This window comes from Nipponia nippon, unplaced genomic scaffold (assembly GCF_047370975.1).
Source record: "Nipponia nippon isolate SJK-2023a ecotype South Korea unplaced genomic scaffold, ASM4737097v1 scaffold_12, whole genome shotgun sequence".
In the NCBI taxonomy this organism is placed as follows: Eukaryota; Metazoa; Chordata; class Aves; order Pelecaniformes; family Threskiornithidae; genus Nipponia; species Nipponia nippon.
In genome coordinates, this window is record NW_028262313.1 from 20,063,558 (window position 1) to 20,082,624 (window position 19,067).

The window sequence follows — 19,067 nt, forward strand, 5'->3', positions numbered from 1 at the left end:
ATTGTTTCCTGTGATTGCTTAAAGCAATTTGTTAAAATCACACAGAAATGTGACGGTAACACTTTGTAAACTTATTTGCAAAACGGAGTATGTTTTGCATTTTATAGAGTTGCACTCATGAAGCTTTTAAAAAGGCTCTGGCTTAGTTTTGATTGTGAAATGTCTTTTTTATAGGTACTCACTTATGTAACCTGTATAATGTAAAATGGATTTCACAAGTGAAATGAAATAAATCAAAGAGACTAGCTCAAAATCTTATTAATTCATACAGAGTTTGAATAGTGTTTGTTTGATAAATCCTCAGCTGTAGATTGAATGTTTGTTTCTTTATGGATTACCATTTAGTTTAGATAGTCATATAATTTAAATTAAATTTGATGATACAGTCATCTGTATTCACAAAGAAGAAGGTCTGCAAGCCAGCCTAAGAATATCAGGCCACAGTATTTTGTGCTAGGACTGACAAAGAAACCACTTAACACAGCCACTCTTGCAAAACACGTTCAGAGTGTACATTCACAGATTCCCCCAAGGTTATCTCTGTTTACAGGCATCAGAGAACAATGCAGCCTTTAAAAAAAAAAAAGTACATCTATGGTTACTTTTATTGCAAAATTAAAGATGATGAATTTGAAAGAAAAGAATTAAGCGTGTTATATGCTATGACAAATCCTTTTATTTCTCTTTACCCATTAGGAGGGTACATAGAAGCAGTCAGTTAAATTAAAGCCTAATAAAAGTCATAGAATACTGAAATTTTGCATGACTTATTGAAAACCTTTCATCGAAGAAAACATCATAACCATATATGTAAAATAGATCTCGGAAAGAAATAGGTACGTTACATGATTATTTGTGAAACAAATGCATGTGAAGTCCTCTTATCCCTTTTTTCTATGGATTTTAAGGTTATTTAGCATTGTATCCTGTAGCCTTCCGTAATCTCTCTTTACCATTCTTTTTGTGCTGTCACTGTGCTCCTTATAGATGCATCTACATTCTGACTGTACGAGACCGGTAGATGACCTTTGATTTCAAGAACAGCTATATCTATATGAAGGGCATAAAGACAAACTGGACCAGTTTTGGAATGATATTGAATGGAGCATTGCTCAGCGACAAGGCTCGCCATAATACTACTGCAAAGGCTATGCTGTCCTTAAATATATGAACGGGAGAATTTCAATGCATTAAGGAATTCCTGCTGCCATTGCTATGAACATGTCTGGATTAAGGACAGTTGGAGATAGCAGGCTACACTTCTGTGCTTTTAACCACCCAAATCTGTAACCATACACCTTCGTGAGCTGTAACTGCAGGGTGAACAACCAGTTAGAAATTTGTTTGAACTGATCGAGAATTAAGGGGAAAAAAAGCGTGAGGAAAATTGAAAATAATTGGAGTTATTTTTGGCAGAAATGTATCTGTTTGAAGGAGTTCTGGCCAGCACTGCGTTTGTGATCAAAGCGTGAAATGGATGGAGTCCCTGTGGCCCCAGAGTAGAGAAGCCGGTGCTCCAGGCTGTGGCCATATCAGAGGAGCAAGGCCAGGCATTAGGCAGTCACTGAGTTGTCCCCAAAGAGCCACTTCAACTTTCTACTGAGTGAGAGAGACCAACTCGATTAGTGAAGGCAAAGTCTGGAGGAAGAGACAGCTTCTAGTCCTCACTTCAAATAAAACAGAGCAGGGATTTAAGTCCAGACATTGCAGATGAATGCTCTGACTACCAAGCCTTCTGGCTGTTTATGATGAGCTTCTCCTTCCCTGTTTCTGCAAGAAACAATCTTGGTTTCATTCTGACAAAATCTAAAAACTTCTATTTTGTTCCTATGATGGAATTCCTGTTTTGCAGCCGAAATATATTCCATTTAATAGGATTATCTGATTTTGAAAGCGAAGGTGGTATGTTATACTCATCTCTGATACAATTCCATTGATATCAGAGGACTAAAATTTGATCTGAGTTGCAGCAATGTATATATTTTCAATCCAAAAAGACAGTCTATACCAGCTTTTCTCTTTGGATTTTTTTGTTGCTTTTTTTTTTTTTTTTTTAGCGCTGGAGGGGATAAGCACACTGCTTATCCGTGTGGAGAAAGACACATTTTAGAACGAAACTGGAGCATGCATATAAGGAGCGCCCCTAATGTGCAGCAATTGTTAGTGGGCATCCAGTCCTCAAAACCACATCAAAACTAGTTGAAATAAATGATCTCCAGCACATATTATGTGGGCATTTCAACATTCTTCAGACCCAGTTCTATTTTATTGCAGGACTTGCTCAAGTAGATATATCCTGAATTGACTAAATTTCTGTCAACTCCTACCGTAGTGGAAGTTGAGACATATAAAACTTTTTGAAGTTACAGTAAGTGCATTTTGAAGTACTGGGAAGGATATAGGCAGTTCTAATGATGATATTGTTACATAAGAAAATGGTTATACAGAACAGAAATCACCCTTCAAAATTTGAAATACAAACTTTTAGCTGGACAAAGTCCGTATTATTTGTGACACATTGGAGTTCACTGCAAGACTTTGTCATAAGATTGTATAATGGTGTATGCTACCATTGTGATTGGTAAATACAAACTTTGTATATTTGTTAAGGAAGCATTGAATCTAGTTCTGCACATACTGCTGGATTTAAATGTTAATAGGAAGAGAGGCATTCTTCAATGTCAGACAATCATGAGTGGAGGGGTTCACTTGGAGAACCTCTAAGATAAAGTAATTTTTGTGCTTTTCTGTTCCTTCGTCAGTTTTTACATTTTGAATTTTTACATTATAATTCAATATTACATGTCAGATGAAATGCTCAGAAATAAACTGTTATTTAAAAGTGAAAAATCAAAATGTCCTACTAGTGATATGTTGCCATTTTTAAAACAATTAAGCCAATTAGCAATTTCTGATAGAAAATTGCTCTTTTCTTCATAGGGTGTACCTATTTAATATTTCAGCTCTGCTTAGGTTTGGTTCCTTCACTTTTCACTAGTGCACTGTCAACCAAAAGAGTGTGTGTAATGCCCTTCTTCTCTATATTATTATGGGATTTTCCTTCTATTATGCTGTGTGGAAGAATTTTTAAGGATCTTGTACCCTGTGCTTTTCTGAAGGTACCCCAGTCTGAATACAAATTTGGTGTTCAGTGTATCTGACACTGATAGATACAAAAGGAGATAAAAGGTTTCAACCAAATGACTGCAGATTGTGCCTAGCCTGGGTGCTGGAGACAAAAAAAAGTGCAAATCCAAATAAATTTTCTGCCTACTTCTATCAGCCACTTCTGTAATCCCTGTAATATAGAGCAGATAGAAGGAAGATTGGAAGCATAAATTGGTAAGTGGCAGCTTTTTAACCATGTTGTACAGTAAACCAAGCAAGCATTAGTTCTTGGGACTGGTTCGCAATTGATTTCCTCTCTGACTAAAAGCTATTTTCTATTTTAATATGTTTTTTCCACTACTGACTTCACAATTTTATTTTTCAAAGAACTTCCAGAAAGTAACTTTTTTTTTTTTTTTTTTTTTTTTTTTAAATGAGGAATAGAACAAGTTCTTAAGGTATCTCAAAAAATGTCACTGGCAGAAAATGCGCAGGTGAAAACCAGCTTGGTATTTTAAGATTCAATGAGTTTGTGTTTAAATTCCCTCCTTTCCATAAGATGTTGGATCTTGTAGTGTGCTCTCAGACAGACCAACTCAGGCATTAGGATGGACTGGGGAAGTCTGGCTGGTCTCTGTGTATGTTGCAGACAACAAGAAAATGAAGAGCTATGGTATACCAAGCAGCACAGTATTAATACATGGAGTGAAAGTGCTGAAAGAGGGCAGCTATTTAGATTATGATGCTATACTTTCAGGACAAGATTAATCAGTGGATGTTTATCATATAGACATAGTTTTGGTTATACTGTCAGAAAAAACACTTTTGAGGGAAGGACCTGCTATTTCTATCTTTTTTGTTGTTCTTTTTTTTTTTATTTATTTTTTTATTTTAGGCCTAGGCTACAATACCATAAGTCACCAGATTCTGAATGACTATTTATGAATTTTAGTGGAGTTAGACAGAAACTGGGTTCCTCCTAGTGTACTTTGAGTACTGATTTCAAGTTACCCTTTCTAGTGCTCTGTCCTATCTGAATTATCAGTCCTTGCCTGTTTTGAAGAACTTGTCTAACGTATTTGTGAGAGCACCACAAAAAAGAGCAGTGATACTTTTACAGTGTTTCTTCCTCAAAGAAACTTTCAGCGGAAAACTTAAAAATACTGGGTAGCAGAAAAAAAAAAAAAATTGGGGACTGGTAGGGTCTACCTGTAAATTTAAATTTTCGAAGTGTTGCCCTGATATATTTGTTTCTTACCTTTGGCTGTAAAAAGTAAAAGCCCTTTTTTAGGTAACGCATTTTTTAGGTAACAACATTGTCATCTCCATGCTCACCTACTGACCTTATACCACCTGAGAAACTTAAGTGGGTGTTCCCTTAACAAAAAAAAGTGGAAGCTAATATTTCTATATTTTTGAACTGAACTGTTAAACGCTAGAATTATTTCTGTTTGCAAAATTTAGCTCTTTTCCTGTTCTTTTAATTGGAAAAATAATTTGAAGAATATATAGGTTTATCATTTTAGCCTCATAATTAGTACAACAACAGATCTTAAACTCATGTTGTGAGAATTTATTCCCTGAGAACTATTTCAGTAAGGTCGCTTACCTCTTTGTATCCTGTGATGGCAGGTGTAATTTTCTGGTCACAATTTACTGCGTGTACATGTTATATTGCTGTTTAATTATAAAAAGGATGAATTAATTTGAGTTTTCATCTTGAGAGATGATACTAAAATCTTGCAAGCTTTCTAATGAAATTCTGGGTGAAGTAGGTCAGAAATCTTTTCCCAAATATCTATTCTTGTGAAAATCCAGTGCTCTTTAGATCTTATCTGTAGCTCTAGTTTCATCCATCACTGTTGTGCATGGGTTTATATTGATTTCATACTTTAGAACTCTTATGGCTCTGTTTCAGATCTGTTTTGAAAAGGACAAGGCTAAAATGTAACTGGATACCCTTTCTGTGCTTCCATTTCAGAAAGAAAGAATTTGGACAAATAGAGGACTCCAATCTACTGCAGTCTAAATTGTGTGAGTAGCTGCTGTTTTATGCAAAATTTCAGCTCCCTCAGAATCAGAAACAAAAGGGATTAAATCATGAGCTACTTGTATTCTTAATGACATCACGTGTATGTGGCTTGCCAAAGGTCACCTGAGATGGTGGCATGTTCACAGGATTTCAAAAAGGTAATTTCAAATTGATTCCCATCTCATTACTGCAGATTGAGTTAAAAAAAAAAAAAGAGAGAGAAAGAGATTTGACCATTAGCCTTTCCATCTTTGGCTGAAAATTTCAAGGAAATTAAGTTAGTGTTTCTGACTTATCACTTCTAAATAGTTCAGTATTTTTGAACAATTTTATACCAGTTTTTTAAAGTCAAGAAAATCTGTTCCTTACTGAATTTTGATGGGTTTGTTTGTTTAGCTTCTAAATTAGAGGTACTAATTTAGATTTCAATCACATTTTGGTATTGATTCTTTTTAACAAAGAATGAAGATTTACTGCAAATACCTCAGGAAGGCAAAGGATTACTTGTCTACTGCAACTGCGCCCATGTGTAATGTAGAATTTTTAATGTTAAAATGAAAAGTGATAATCCCTTCCAGAGATTCCTTAATCTGCTTGAGAGGTGGAGGATCCCCTTTAGAATTGTCTGAAACTTAAAACTATTTTGGAGCACTGGGTTTGAACTTGTATTAAATACTTGTCACACCGGCAGTTACTTGCCAAAGGACATTGTTTCCTATCAGTTACAGGAGGGTTCACAGAAAAGTTGCGTTAGAATGGTCCTGGAAAAGTTATCTAGTCTGTCAGAGCCAGAGGATAAGAGGATCAATTATATCTAAATAATTTCTGACAGATGTAACTACACTGTTTTGCAAAAATATCAACTGAAATGTTACAGTGTTTTTTTTTTTTTCCCTAGGTAACTTGCTCCAATTTTACCTATCCTATTAGCAAGGTTTCCCTAAAACCTAACCCTGGTGCAAATAAAGCTGATTATATGTACTCTTAATAAGGTAGATATATGGTGCAATTGGTCACAGACCTCTTACTGGTGGCATTTAAATACTGGAAGATTGTTATTATGCTTTTATGTTCTTGACCAAAAAGCCTGGAGTTCTTTCAACGTTTTCATGGTGGCTATAGCTTAAACTTTTCCAGTTGTCTGCTTGTCCTTCTTAAACTTTCTTAAGTGGACCCCGTTTGGTGATATTGAGGGTTCATCTAAGAATAAGGATAAAAGTTTATCTAAGGATAAACCCATAATAGTGAGTAGATGATAAACAATTTCTTCTTGATAAAACATTGTCAAGGTGTGTACAAACTGTTTAATAGATTGTTATGGTATCTTTCCTCAAATTAATTCTCTCCATTGGATTGCAGTTTCCTGACACTTCTATTCTGCCCTTTCACTCGATACCATGTTCGACCTTCTCCAGTCTTCTGTAACCATACTTACTTTCCCCGCTCTCCGGAAGAGATCAATCTGCTCTTTAAAATTCGTTTAGCTGCTTCTTTGTAATGAACTTGCTCACTTCTTAAGAACTTGTTGATAGTTGATTCTGAATATATTCAGTAACTTTGTCTTATATATCTTGGTAAATTCATCACATAAAATTGTTTGCAGTAACAGTTATGTTCCGTTTCGCCCCAAGTACCGTCATAGGAAGTTCACAGTAACATTGTTCTGTTAGAAAAATATTATTCCTCTTTTCAGCACAGAAGAGTGCAAGGTTTAATACTGCCCCATTACACAAATCCCAGGCCCCATAATACTTTTGTCAACCTGCTTATAAAATAGATAGGGTAGTTGCCAACACAGTAAATCAAAGGATTAAATATCTAATCTTTTAGAGGCTTTGCTCCTTAGGATCTACAGTCAAATGATAAAGTCACTTACTTTTGCTTTGAATGGCGAGTTCCTTAATTGTGAATGTCAGGAGATGTAGTTTGGAGACCAGATGAGAAATAACCGTTAGGAATAAAACAAGGACATGCTTAATATATGTAAGCTCGATTAAGGTAGCTCACGGAAGCAAGGCAGGGGACAGCTTTGCTTCTCTCTGTGATACATGAAGATGAAATTAAAAGCCAATTATATACAGGTCATGAATTACTCATCCAGCAAGGACAAAAACAAAAATAAAAGGCTGTATATTCTCTTGATATCTGTGCTTTTCTGATAAACTCAGTTTTGTCATTCCTAATTTATACAGTGATAAAAGAATGGCTCAAAATACTTGATGCCCATTCTAAAGCCTTTACATTTTTGTGTGTGAATGTTGTGTGTGTCTGAACATGAGATGAAGATTTTTATTTGTAATGTTCGTGTAACAAAGCTGGTCAGTTCTTGTATTTTTCATGGTAAAGCATGCTCTTTTGGAATGAGAGGGAAAAACAAAGTGGTAGAAAATAGTTACAGGTGTAACAATTTACGTACCAAAATGCACCTGAAGCCCCTGCCGAAGCATCTGCAGTTGTTGGAATGGCTGCAATCACGTCTGGGCAAGAAAGGGCACGAGGCTCTAAACAAAGTGCAGTGTGGGGTTTGTTTCCACACTGCTGTATGCCTTATAGTGGGTGATAATATCGAAGCCTATGGAAATGATAAATAAATTCCTCATCTCAGGTTAATAGGGGTAGAAGGATCTGTAAGTCTCTAGTGAACTGATCTTGTTTACAACTGGGTTGTAATGGATGCATGTACTCACTTCTTCATTCCTCTAGGGAGATAAAATACCATGGATAAAAAATCCTAACCCTGTAGCATTCTTGAAACCTAATCTACCTGAGGAAAGAAGCTCTTCTCGTCAGTAAATCTAGATAGCCATTAGCATTTAGCTAACCAAGTTAATTTATGAAACTGAAAAAAAAAAAGTGAAACACAAAAGCAGAGCTAATTTAATGACGGCTCTATTGGCGACGAGTATTTCCAGTCTGCAGATGGGCAGATGTTATGAGAGCCTACCAAACCACTGCTGAGAATCAGTTCAGTTCCTGAAAATTTCCATCTCATTAAATTTCCATGTATGGAAAGCAATTTCTTCACTGTAGATAATAATTTTATTAACACAGCTATTAGCACTACTGACTCTGACAAGGAAACCAGAGTGTTAAAGAACATTTTCTAAAAATAAGCAAATTTACATATGTTATAATAAACTCATAACTAACCCTTCTTAAACATGAGAAAAAGGAAAAAAAGGACCCCAAATGAAAATAATCAAAAGCAAATAGAGAAATAAAAGAACTAACTAGAAAAAGCCCAAGCATATTAGGATGGCAATAAGATTTTCATGCAACTGTTTATGAACCTCAAAAGTTTCATGAGATTTAGTATAAATAATCTGTAGCTCAATAATATATCCTGCAGGTACATTATTCTTTTTCACCATTCTTCTGAATTCCATATACATTTTTCTCCTGTGTGAAAAAAAAATATTCAGAATCCAATAAGGCATGATAAATAATGTAAATTTAGGTAATCAATCATAAACACTTGATGGGGATAATTCCCAAACAATACATACTGTCAAATATTATTAATACAAACAATTACGCAAATAATAATGATGAATATAACCACAGAAATTGGGATATTTCATAAGTAAAGAAAAGGGTTTCTTTCCCATAGAATTCAACCTGATCTGAAGGTAACGAGGAAAAGCAACCAAAAATAGAAAATGTGCCTTCTCAGGACCTGATTCAAAGCCCATGGAAATGAACAGGAGTCTTGGTGTTCAGGTGGCCTTGGCTCAGAGCAATCAAACCCAGAAAAGTCCTCCTGATGAATTTGTATTTCCATTCAGGAAAACCTGGTGGCACAGAACAGCTCTTTCTTTCACATCATGCACATACTTCATTAGTGACTAAAGTTGTCTTCCCTTGCACCTTACTGCTGAGCAGGAGGTGCTTTGCTCTTGAACCTCCCAAGCAAAAATTTTATTTTATTTTTTTTTCTTCCCCAGAAACCCTTAGTGTGGAACTGTAAAGATTGGTGGGAGCAGATTTCAAGCAGTAGACTGAGTGGTATAGATAATAGATATTGGTAAGCAATGTATACAAGTGGAAAATCTGAGGGGACAGGCTTTCAGGGATAAACATAAAATTATAAAAGGAAACAATATGACCCTATTAGTCTCAACACAGCAATAGCAGGTAAGTCTTGATATATTGAATTACCCTCGTATTTACTTTCTTCCTTGCCCCGCAGGGGTTTCAAATATAGGTCCAGGCAAGCAAGCCAGATGTTGGCAGTATGACCTAGGACTTGCACACATATTTGTATTTGTAGAGGAATCCCTTTGAAATGTGTGCCTTTACATTTTCAATGTAATATGGAAGTTTTCTTCTACTTAAAAATTTCTATGTGTATCTGTTTCCTACTCTTGTATGTACTGATCAATAAAAAAAGTGTGGTTAGCAAATGCATTTCCCATTTATTCTCATTTGCTTAACACTTTATAGCAGTGCATTTTAAAGTTATAAAGCAATGGTCAAATATTCTGATTATAGGTGTTGACATTTGTTGTTATTAAAACTCCAGACCTCCACAAACAAGCAGCATACACTAGGGACAACAAGAGAATGTAGGAGCTGGAAGCAAGTGTAATTTGTTTTTTCCAATTCTGACTAAAATGAGCAACACTTTTTCTTTTCCTAGGATATTCTAGAAATTAAAAGCTAATTGCTCAGAAGGTATTCTTTTATGATACGTGAAAAATATAGTGAAATGACTCTATATGTTTGTTTATACCTATATATACACACATGCACATATGCATACACACACAAACACAGAGACTCCCAAATATATATTCACATGGTGCTAACAACCTAGACTAAATAAAAAGCAAGGAAATACAAAACTCAAGCTGTTTGCTTTGCCTTATCTATTTCCATTATGCATGGTAAATATTGCAGATCATATGGTCTATAAAATCGCATGCTGTTTGGAGACTCCTTCAGAGCTTTGCCACAACAGGGGATTGTGAGGATAGATGCAGTAGCAACTCTGAGTTTTCCAGACTTCCTTTTATTTAGTTGGACTCTTCGTGATATCTGAATCTATTTTTTGCCTGTGGAGCTCCTTTACTTCCTGTGTTTTCTGATTAAAAAAAAGAACAAACCCACAAACAAACCCAAAATATGTTGAGGGAGGGCAGCATATGGGGGATTTTAGGGTTTTCTTTTAGGACATTCAAGTTTTGAAGAAAATGGAAAGCACCAGTGAATAATAGCGGCTGATTAGATGAAGAGGTTTGATATTGCTCATTGCTAGAACTGTTGCCAACTCAGAGGCTGGACCCCAATGTGCACATATGAATTATTTCAAGTCCCAGGGCAACACAAACTTTTTCATATTGTAGCATTTAGGCTTTAACTGACTATCCAAAATTTCATAAGACAACTGTCTTGTAAAATAAAAAATATCTTTTCAAAAAGCTAAGATATAGAAAACTATTCCCTGAAATTCTGGTGTGTGGGGGAGGGTGTTAAATAGATGGCTAGCAACATGTAAGGTAGGAATAAGAACTTTGTCTTTTGCCTAATGGTTACTTAATACTCCCAAATCAGCACAACCAGTCACCTTCTCTGCCTAAGATATAATTGTTGTCTATATGCTTAGAAAAATGTTGGTGTTATCATAGGTGATCTTTGCAGTAATACATTTTTCAAATGATTTAAGGGTTAGGTCTTGATTTAAAGCAAGAAGTTATTGTAAATTGTGAAAATTAATTTAAGGCCAGCATTTATGCACAGGACACTTGTTAAGAAAGGCAAGTTCATTTGATGTGTTAAGCATGGTAGCATTGATGTTGTTTTTTAAAGAAAGTTCTATTTGATAAGGGGACATAGCATTTTTTGGCAGTGTTAATAAGATTATGATGCAAAAGTAGGAATCTTCTTTGGCCGTTTAATTACCATGTACTATTATTTTTATTGTATAGCCTTAAATTTAGATAAGATTAAAATTAGCACCGAGTGTTACAGCAAGATACAATAGTGTATATTTTTGAGATGATTCGCCAGTGGAGTAAGTCCAGCTGCATCCATAGCAGAGGCCATACTAATGTGGGCAATCAGATGAACTGTTTTGGCTGCTGCTTGGGCTTAAGTAAGAAATTCTGTCCTCAGCTGGTTACTATTGTCTGCTCTCAGAAGCTGTGTGAGTCCTGGTGATTTTACTGTTTGTTTGGTCACTCCTTGACTCATTTTAAACCTGAACCAGTTTGCAAAGCCACTGCTGATAGTAAATTGACATTTTTACTTGGGTTCATTGACTCAATCAGGCTAGCTCCTAATGAGATATGAAATTCAACCTGCAGAACTGAGATTCTGCAGCAACCAGGTAGGTTCAGCGAATAATTGCACTAGCGCTATATTTTAAACGGTGTTGATCGTGGCTAAATAAACCTGAGATTTTCAGTTTGCATTTTGGGCTCCTGTACATCTGTTTAAAAAGCTAAATTTCCTACCTTGTTTACAGCCTGCACTTATGATTTTGGACAGAGAACAGTATCGTCTTCAGATGGATGCATGTCAGTCATCAATAGTCCATCGTGTAAAAAGTTCCCCTCTTCATGCTGATTGTTCGTTGCACAATCAATCAGTCATTTACCATAAAATATAAACATGTAACACATTAATATGCTACGTTCAACAAAAGAGAAAAAAGAATTATTAAAATTATGCCTACATTTTAGAAAAAAAAAAGAATAAAGAGATCATCGTCTTATGGAACAGTAAAAATCATAAGAGTTCTCAATATATGTGAATAAGGCTGGCAATCTCAAGAGAGGGGTTTTTTTAATTAAAATCCTGTTTTATTTTAATGAATCAATACTAAAGGTTCCTACGATTACAGTTCCTTAATCTTATGGATTACAGGAAAAGGAGACGTTTATTTTCTACAGCTGAATTTAGCTTATCATTACTGCACACATTTTAAGAATTCCTGTGGTTCCTCCTCAATCTATAAAACTTCTTTCTATTGGTTATAAAAATATTGAAGCCCCTGTACATAAATTAGGAAGTAGTTTGATTTTTTTTCTGTCTTATGAGAACATTCTCTCTTTTTACTAGTAAAAATATCTGCATATTCAATTTTCTTCTGAACTTCCCAGCATTGCACAGCTGAACTCAACAAAGGGATTTTTCACCGAGTTAGTTTCACTGACTTCAAAAGCATTATGTCAAAGTATGCATCAAGTCCTTTGCAAATAGCTAAGCAGAGAAAACCTTTATTTCAGTGCTGTTTTGAGGCTGAAAGTAATAAGTTCTGTTCCTACTGTTCTGTTCACTCCTGATGACTAGATGGTCATAACGCCACTGACTATACATTCAACGACCGTAGTAAGGAGGATTGCCATAGTGCCAGGACGGCAAAAAATTTTGCTAGAATTTGAAACAGTACAAAGCTGTTTATACTACATACTACGTATTGTATTCACATCTCCTTTGCAAGAAACGTATGGGGAGTAAGGAATGGCTAGAAAGTATTGTAATTCTTTTTTAAGATTTTATCTGGCTGAAGAGCTGAAGTAGACTTCTCTAAACTTTGGTATTTTTGGTATTTCAAATATTTCAGCAAATGCTAAAAAGAAAGGATATTTTCCAGCATGCTGCCTATAGGCAAACCACTGGTACTAGTTCACAGTTCAGATCAGCAGCCTTCATGCAAATCTTGGAAAAGCTGTCCATCAACAGCTGCTTTCAAAGCAAAGTTAAAAGTCTAGTTCAGAAGAACAGCGCTGACTGTTCACTCAGAAAGTATGAAAAGAAGGGTTTCTCTTTGCAGTAGTTTGCTGCGTTTCATCCAACATAGGATTCATTAAGTCTTTTTATCTGTGACAATAAAATGCCTATAGTGGTATGAGATTAGAGATAAGTTACCCTAAAGTTTAAACGTCAGGGATGCTGATCGTTGATGCATCCTCTTAAATATATAATTGCAGCAGATGTAGCTCAAAAGGAAAGTGTGGCAACATGTTTACTGATGGTTTTGTGTTAGCAAAATGCTGCAGAAGGCTGGAGGCTCAGCTGGCTATCCCAATTCTGGTTCTGGATGGCTGGTAGAGAGGACAAAGTGCTCGCTAGGACTGTTATTGTGTTTGTTGCCTATGTTCCAGTTTCTGTTAATGCCACTTATGATAAGACTGTAGCATCTGCTCACCCTTTATTAGAGTAATAAAAGCCTGTTCTTGCTTTGATGGTGCTACTAGAAGCAAAGATCATCTTACCATCTCTTGGAAAGTGGCACGAATCACGTCACTTGAAGATGTATTACAACGTGCCAGATGTAAAAGACAGCAATTTGCTCGTGTAAGAACATAAGAGCAGGAGTCAGTTTTCTGAGTTCTGGTCCTATTTTAGACAGGCATCCTATAAAATGAAAGGGAAGCTTCTTGCAAAAGGTATACTGAAAAGAAAAAAAGATGGTGGGTGTTGTTGTTAGTATTTGCTGAAAATTTGAGGTCCAGTAAAATACACAGAGCACTGCTCTGTGCTCCAGCACAGCTCATAAGTAGAAAGCATTTTGAGTAGTGCTTTGATCTTGAGCAGCATTTGTCCTTAATGGGGAGCAAGAACAGCAACCCTTATCTTCCAGACCATTTTACACATGTAAATTGTGTGAGAAATCCAGGGATATAGATGAGGACTTTGAAACATTATCCTGCTAAGGATACCTTTTAGCAAGTTCCAATCAAACTCTAAATTACTTTTAATCTCCTCACTTGGAGGAATGGAATCTACTTCAAGGGAATAAAATAGGCAGATTTTTTAAAAAACATTTTTTAAAAAGGCCTAAATCTTGTGGTCTTCAAATGGAAATGAATCTAATACAGCATTTTTTTTATGTGCAACTTTTATGGAGATTGTTCAAAATTTTACCCAGATATCTAGTGTCCAGACAGTATAGAACAGTGTAGCAAAGACACTGTAAAAATTTATAAGTGCACACAGATTACACAACCATGACTAATCATAGTTTATTCTAAGAATAGCCTTAATCAATTTTTTCTCCCATATTATTAATATGTTCTAACTGTCCTAGAATAGGGAGGAGAGTGCAGTTCGTGTATCCTGGCTGTTATAGCAACGATGACAGGCACTTTCAAAGAGAAGCTGTTTTGCAGTGCTAATACTTGGACTTTCTGGGGTGAACCAAATGTGACATTTAGTGGTTTTGTTCCACTTGGAGCCCCAACTTTACACTAAGCACATCATTTGAAGTTAATGGTATGTTGTTTATATTTGGCTACACGTTATTGCAGGCAAGGCGCAAACCTGGAACTGGGAGCCGGTGTGTCCAGCGATTGTCAATTTGATGTCACTTGTTCTTTCAGAAATGCAATTCATATGCCTTGTTTATGTACAAAACCTCATGGATACTCCATGATGGAAACTAGTTCCTCTACATCAAAAAGTGGCTTTTGCTATTTTGGCTGCTGCTTTGATTACGTGTTGTACCTGCTCTGAAAACGGGCTCCAGCCGCTGGAGTGTCACAGTAGGTTGTTGCAGAGAGAAGGAAACAGACGGTGCAATCGATCTTCATGACTCCTGATGCACATGACTACATTTCTCCCTGCCTAAGTGGCGCATACAAGGTGATTAAATAATCAGCGCCATTACCCTGGAGGAATATAAATCCCTGAAGCAGCCACTCAGAACACTGCGCTCTGGTCTCTGAAGCAGAAGAGGCGCGAGCCAGCGGTGCCTGTTCCAGGTACAAGATGAAACAAAATGAGTTCTTGGTCCCTGCGTGGGCTAATGTCTTGCAACTCTTTTACTTGTTTGTCTCAATTACTGCTTAATCATAAAATGCTTATTTTTATTTTGGTATTAAATGAAATTTACATAGCGGTATATCTTAAAATGGGATATTGTATACCCCCGAGTTCAGTAGGGAAAAAAATGGATTGACAGTTCCCTTAATGAAGATGGTTTTATTGGTATGTTTAGCATCATCCTTTAATATTTACCCAGAGCATGTTTTAAACTTTTAGACCATTTTTAAAAATTAATCAGGCAGAACTCCAAATCCAAAACGTAAATTGATTTTGAACGCACATGGATCAAACTGCTTTTATTAGCAACACTGGGCAATAAAAGCAAATGCATTTTACATGTTGCTGTACGTATATAAGTATTTGTAACATCTCCTACAATAGTATTATCGATTACAAACCATAGATGGTGTTAAACTGACTTCACTGATGTTCATTACCCTGACTGAAAAAAATGCAGCTTACTTGTACGTTCAGATAATATGGAAATCACAGTTATGTCTTCTCAAAAATAGACAATCCAGTCAGAGTTTTATTTAAGAAAAAAATCAACCCTTTTATCTGGGTCTCCTAATTGCTCAAAGCTGTAAGTGTCATACTGCCAATGTGAAAATCCATTTTTAAAAGGAGGAAAAATATTTATTAGGGAATAAACTAGCTTGGGAAAAAAGAGAGTTAAGATTTATTTATGTCTTTCTATTGTTTTGAAGAAATTTAATTTTAAAATTTGAAGTGATTTTAAAGAAATGTAACAACTAAGTCATGTAATTGTATTATTTGTGTAGTCTAAACTGCAGCATAAAATTAGCAGCTGAGGGAAGATAGAAACAAAAGTAGGGTTTTCAGCTTACAATTATTTGATTGTCTCAACTGAGCACTTTCAGAAAAACACGGAATTTAAATTAAAGGTCCTTGGGAATCTGTTGAGTTATAGCTGGGCCTCAGGGCTGCTGTACAAATAGCATATTTCCAGAAACTCACATATATTATACGCTATGTTTTTACTTCAGTATGCGCCTCTTACACTGAACCATAGGTGGTATAAGAAAATTTTGAGTCTTTCTTATATTTCTGCTTATGGGATATTCTATTTTGTCATTTAGAGGCCTCTATATCCTTTTGGTTCTTGCTGGTGTGGAGGAAGTGTTTAGGCTAAGATCATCCTCCACAGAGAAGAAGGTATGAGAGAAACTTATTGAAAATGCTTGTGCCGATACAGCAGTTGCTTTTAGAAAACAAATCCCCTGCATTTTTCTGCATTGGGACTACTGGTATTTGATAGTCAAACGATTACCATTATAACACATTTTGAACTTTAGAATACTTCTGCTTCCCTCGGGCAGAGAAATCGTTCTTTGGCTTTGCATCCTCATTTTTCTGTGGTATCTATGCAATTTCTTGATTTTTATTTATTTTACAAAGAAATTGATTGCAGAATGTGTAACTAAAAACAGAAGTTTCTGAGAACTCTTCAATCAAAACATTCTGAGAAAGCTGCTACCAAGATAAATCAGTTACTTGTACTGACTTTCTCCTCTAGATCTTTCCCCCCTCTTGTGTATTAAGACCTGCTGCCTATGAAGATAAGTCTCAGTTTGCAATAATGTACTGGGGGAAAGCAGAATTAGCCTCTCCCCCTGAGACTGCAGGTAACCATTGGGTTTTTTTCCCCCAAAGGTGGGTTTTGCACGAATACAGCAGATTTTCCTTGCTGTCATCTTGTAGTAGTGGTGCTTTGCTGACAAGCCAGTCTGTGGGGACAATAGTCACAGATGGGATGCTGATATAATGGCCCTGAAAGCTTCATCTTCCTTTGGAGGTCAGCCACTCAAGTTCTGCATCATCGAATCGCTATTTGGCCATATTTCCCTTTTAGGAGTTTGCATGTATTTGTGTGTGTGATGAAATACATACCAAGAGCTCCTATCAAATAGTCATGGTGGTATTTGAAGGGGTAGGTAGAGGAAATAAGAATATAGACAATTACAGCGTTAAGAATAAAGGGGGGAGGAGTGATTTCCTTTGTTTTTTCTTCTTTGGACTTCGGGATTTAAAGTGCACACCATGGACTTATGTGTACTTCCTGTGGTACAATTATCTGTTTGCTTGTTTTGCCATCAGTTAAATCATTACCAATACGTTTTAATCTCTCTGTTGCTCATGGGTGCTTTTCTAGCATCATCTCATTGTCCCAGGATACTGCTATGACTATTAGAAACACGAGTTCCGTTTGGATTTTGTATGCTGCTTTGCGTGTTTGGTTGAAAGACTCAGGAGTCAAGTGTTCTTTATTCAAATAACACAGAACAAGGTTGGCAGCTCTACAGGCTTTTCCAACTCATCCAGCTTGTGCAGGAAAAAAAAATTGTGAAGATTAAACATCTCTAAGGTAAAATCCAGGGCAGTAATTTTTCAACACATTTCAGGAAATTGGTCCCTAAATAGAATAATTATGGAGATTAATAATTTTTGGATCTGTAAGTTAAATTCAGTTAATAGTTGCCGTCAAAATGCTTACTCTTTAGTTAAAAAATTGAGGTATTTAGGATTTAGAAAAGGTTAATTATCAAAAGAACAGTGGAGATTTCATTATTTAATTGGTTAAGACATATTGGGTTGTTTATTTCTGTTAGCAGAAAAAATATATTGTGTTTTTCTTTGGCTCAAAAATATATATATATATATTTATATTTGTTTTCCTTCCTGGTCTGTCAGCAAAGTAAGAAAAATGTTATTTGCCTGACTTTACTTTGGAGGTGAGAGACTCTTTTATTCCCATGGCTATTCCCTGATCAGTTGTCTTTGGCTGAGAGTGCTAAACACAGGACCTAGCTATCACCTAGAATTTCTGCAGTGTAGACATTGTTCATTGGAAATTGGATGATACCATCAAACTAACTTCCAGGCCATCAGAAAGAATTTATCAGGCCTAATCACATGCTCATTTGTGTGGACATATCTCCTGTTTCAGTGCTTACCAAGAAGTGAATGGCTCCATCAGTCTAGTCAATACCATAATCCCCTGTAAGGAAATACAGCTTTAGAAAAGAATCTGTATGTGTTTAGCATGTATTTATTTTTCCCCTTTGTGACAGTGAGCTGTAGATCATTAGTAGCACTGAAGTCAATGAAATTAGAGTAGTCTATGTCCAGCATAACTAAGCGGGTTTCTGTATCTAATATTGTAACATCATAAGTCTCCTTATTCTACAGAGTTCTGTCAAAGACGCAACTTCAACTTGCAAGCAGAGATGTTTCTTTTGTTTGACAAGTTACCGTGTTAATTCAAGCAGCGTATTAGAAAAATATAATATATAAAAAGGAATGTTAGTGAAGCCTGAAATTTGGCAAAAACAATACAGGCTTTCTTAATGCATATTAAGAACTGAGGAGTAAGGATATGTTTGGTGTATTTTTGTAGCGTGTTAGTCAAGAAAAGAATTGTTGTTTGCTGAGAATAAGGGTAAAATCACTCAGTTTGTTGCTGGATAGATCTTGGCACCTCTGCTACTAATTCCTATTTACATTGGTTTTATACCAGAGTCTGCTAAGATATTCTTTCTGCAAAATTACTTTGGAACTACATGTCAGACTAGGCTGTTTAAGGTAAAAGAATATTAGGCGGTTCTAAATAAGTTTTTCATTCTTTATTCTTACAGTGAAGAGGTATAGTGAGTGCTCATCATTTACATACTAGTTTTGTAATTACTTTTTTGGAGGTCATCACTAAAACATAGTTGTATTACTACTTCCCTTGGGTGCTGTGTTAGAATTTTTACTGCATCTGCAACTTTAGTCATTGCTTCTATATGTGTTGTGCAGTGGCAAATAGAAGACTAAGACTAGAATCCTATTGGAAACACTGCTAAAACTCCCATTGACTTGCAAAAGAGTGATACCGGGACTTCACCTCACTTTGCATATGATTAAGAAATGCAGTTTTAATGCTGAAGGATAAACTGTTAGAACAAAATTCATTAGCTGCAGTCATAGAATCATAGAATGGTGTGGGTTGGAAGGGACCTTAAAAATCATCTGGTTCCAACCCCCCCGCCATGGACAGGGACACCTTCCACTAGACCAGGTTGCTCAAAGCCCCATCCAGCCGGGCCTTGAACACTGCCAGGGATGGGGCACCCACAGCTTCTCTGGGCAACCT

The 19,067-nt window shown here is 36.1% G+C and overlaps 1 long non-coding RNA gene across 1 annotated transcript in view; it reads left to right on the forward strand.

Moving 5' to 3' along the window:
- LOC148056738 (uncharacterized) overlaps positions 1-19,067 on the forward strand; it is a 269,426-nt gene that overhangs the window by 193,654 nt on the left and 56,705 nt on the right. Inside the window, exon 4 of the long non-coding RNA XR_015702513.1 lies at positions 5,090-5,142. This is a non-coding gene — a long non-coding RNA (uncharacterized LOC148056738). The remainder of the gene's footprint in view (positions 1-5,089; positions 5,143-19,067) is intronic.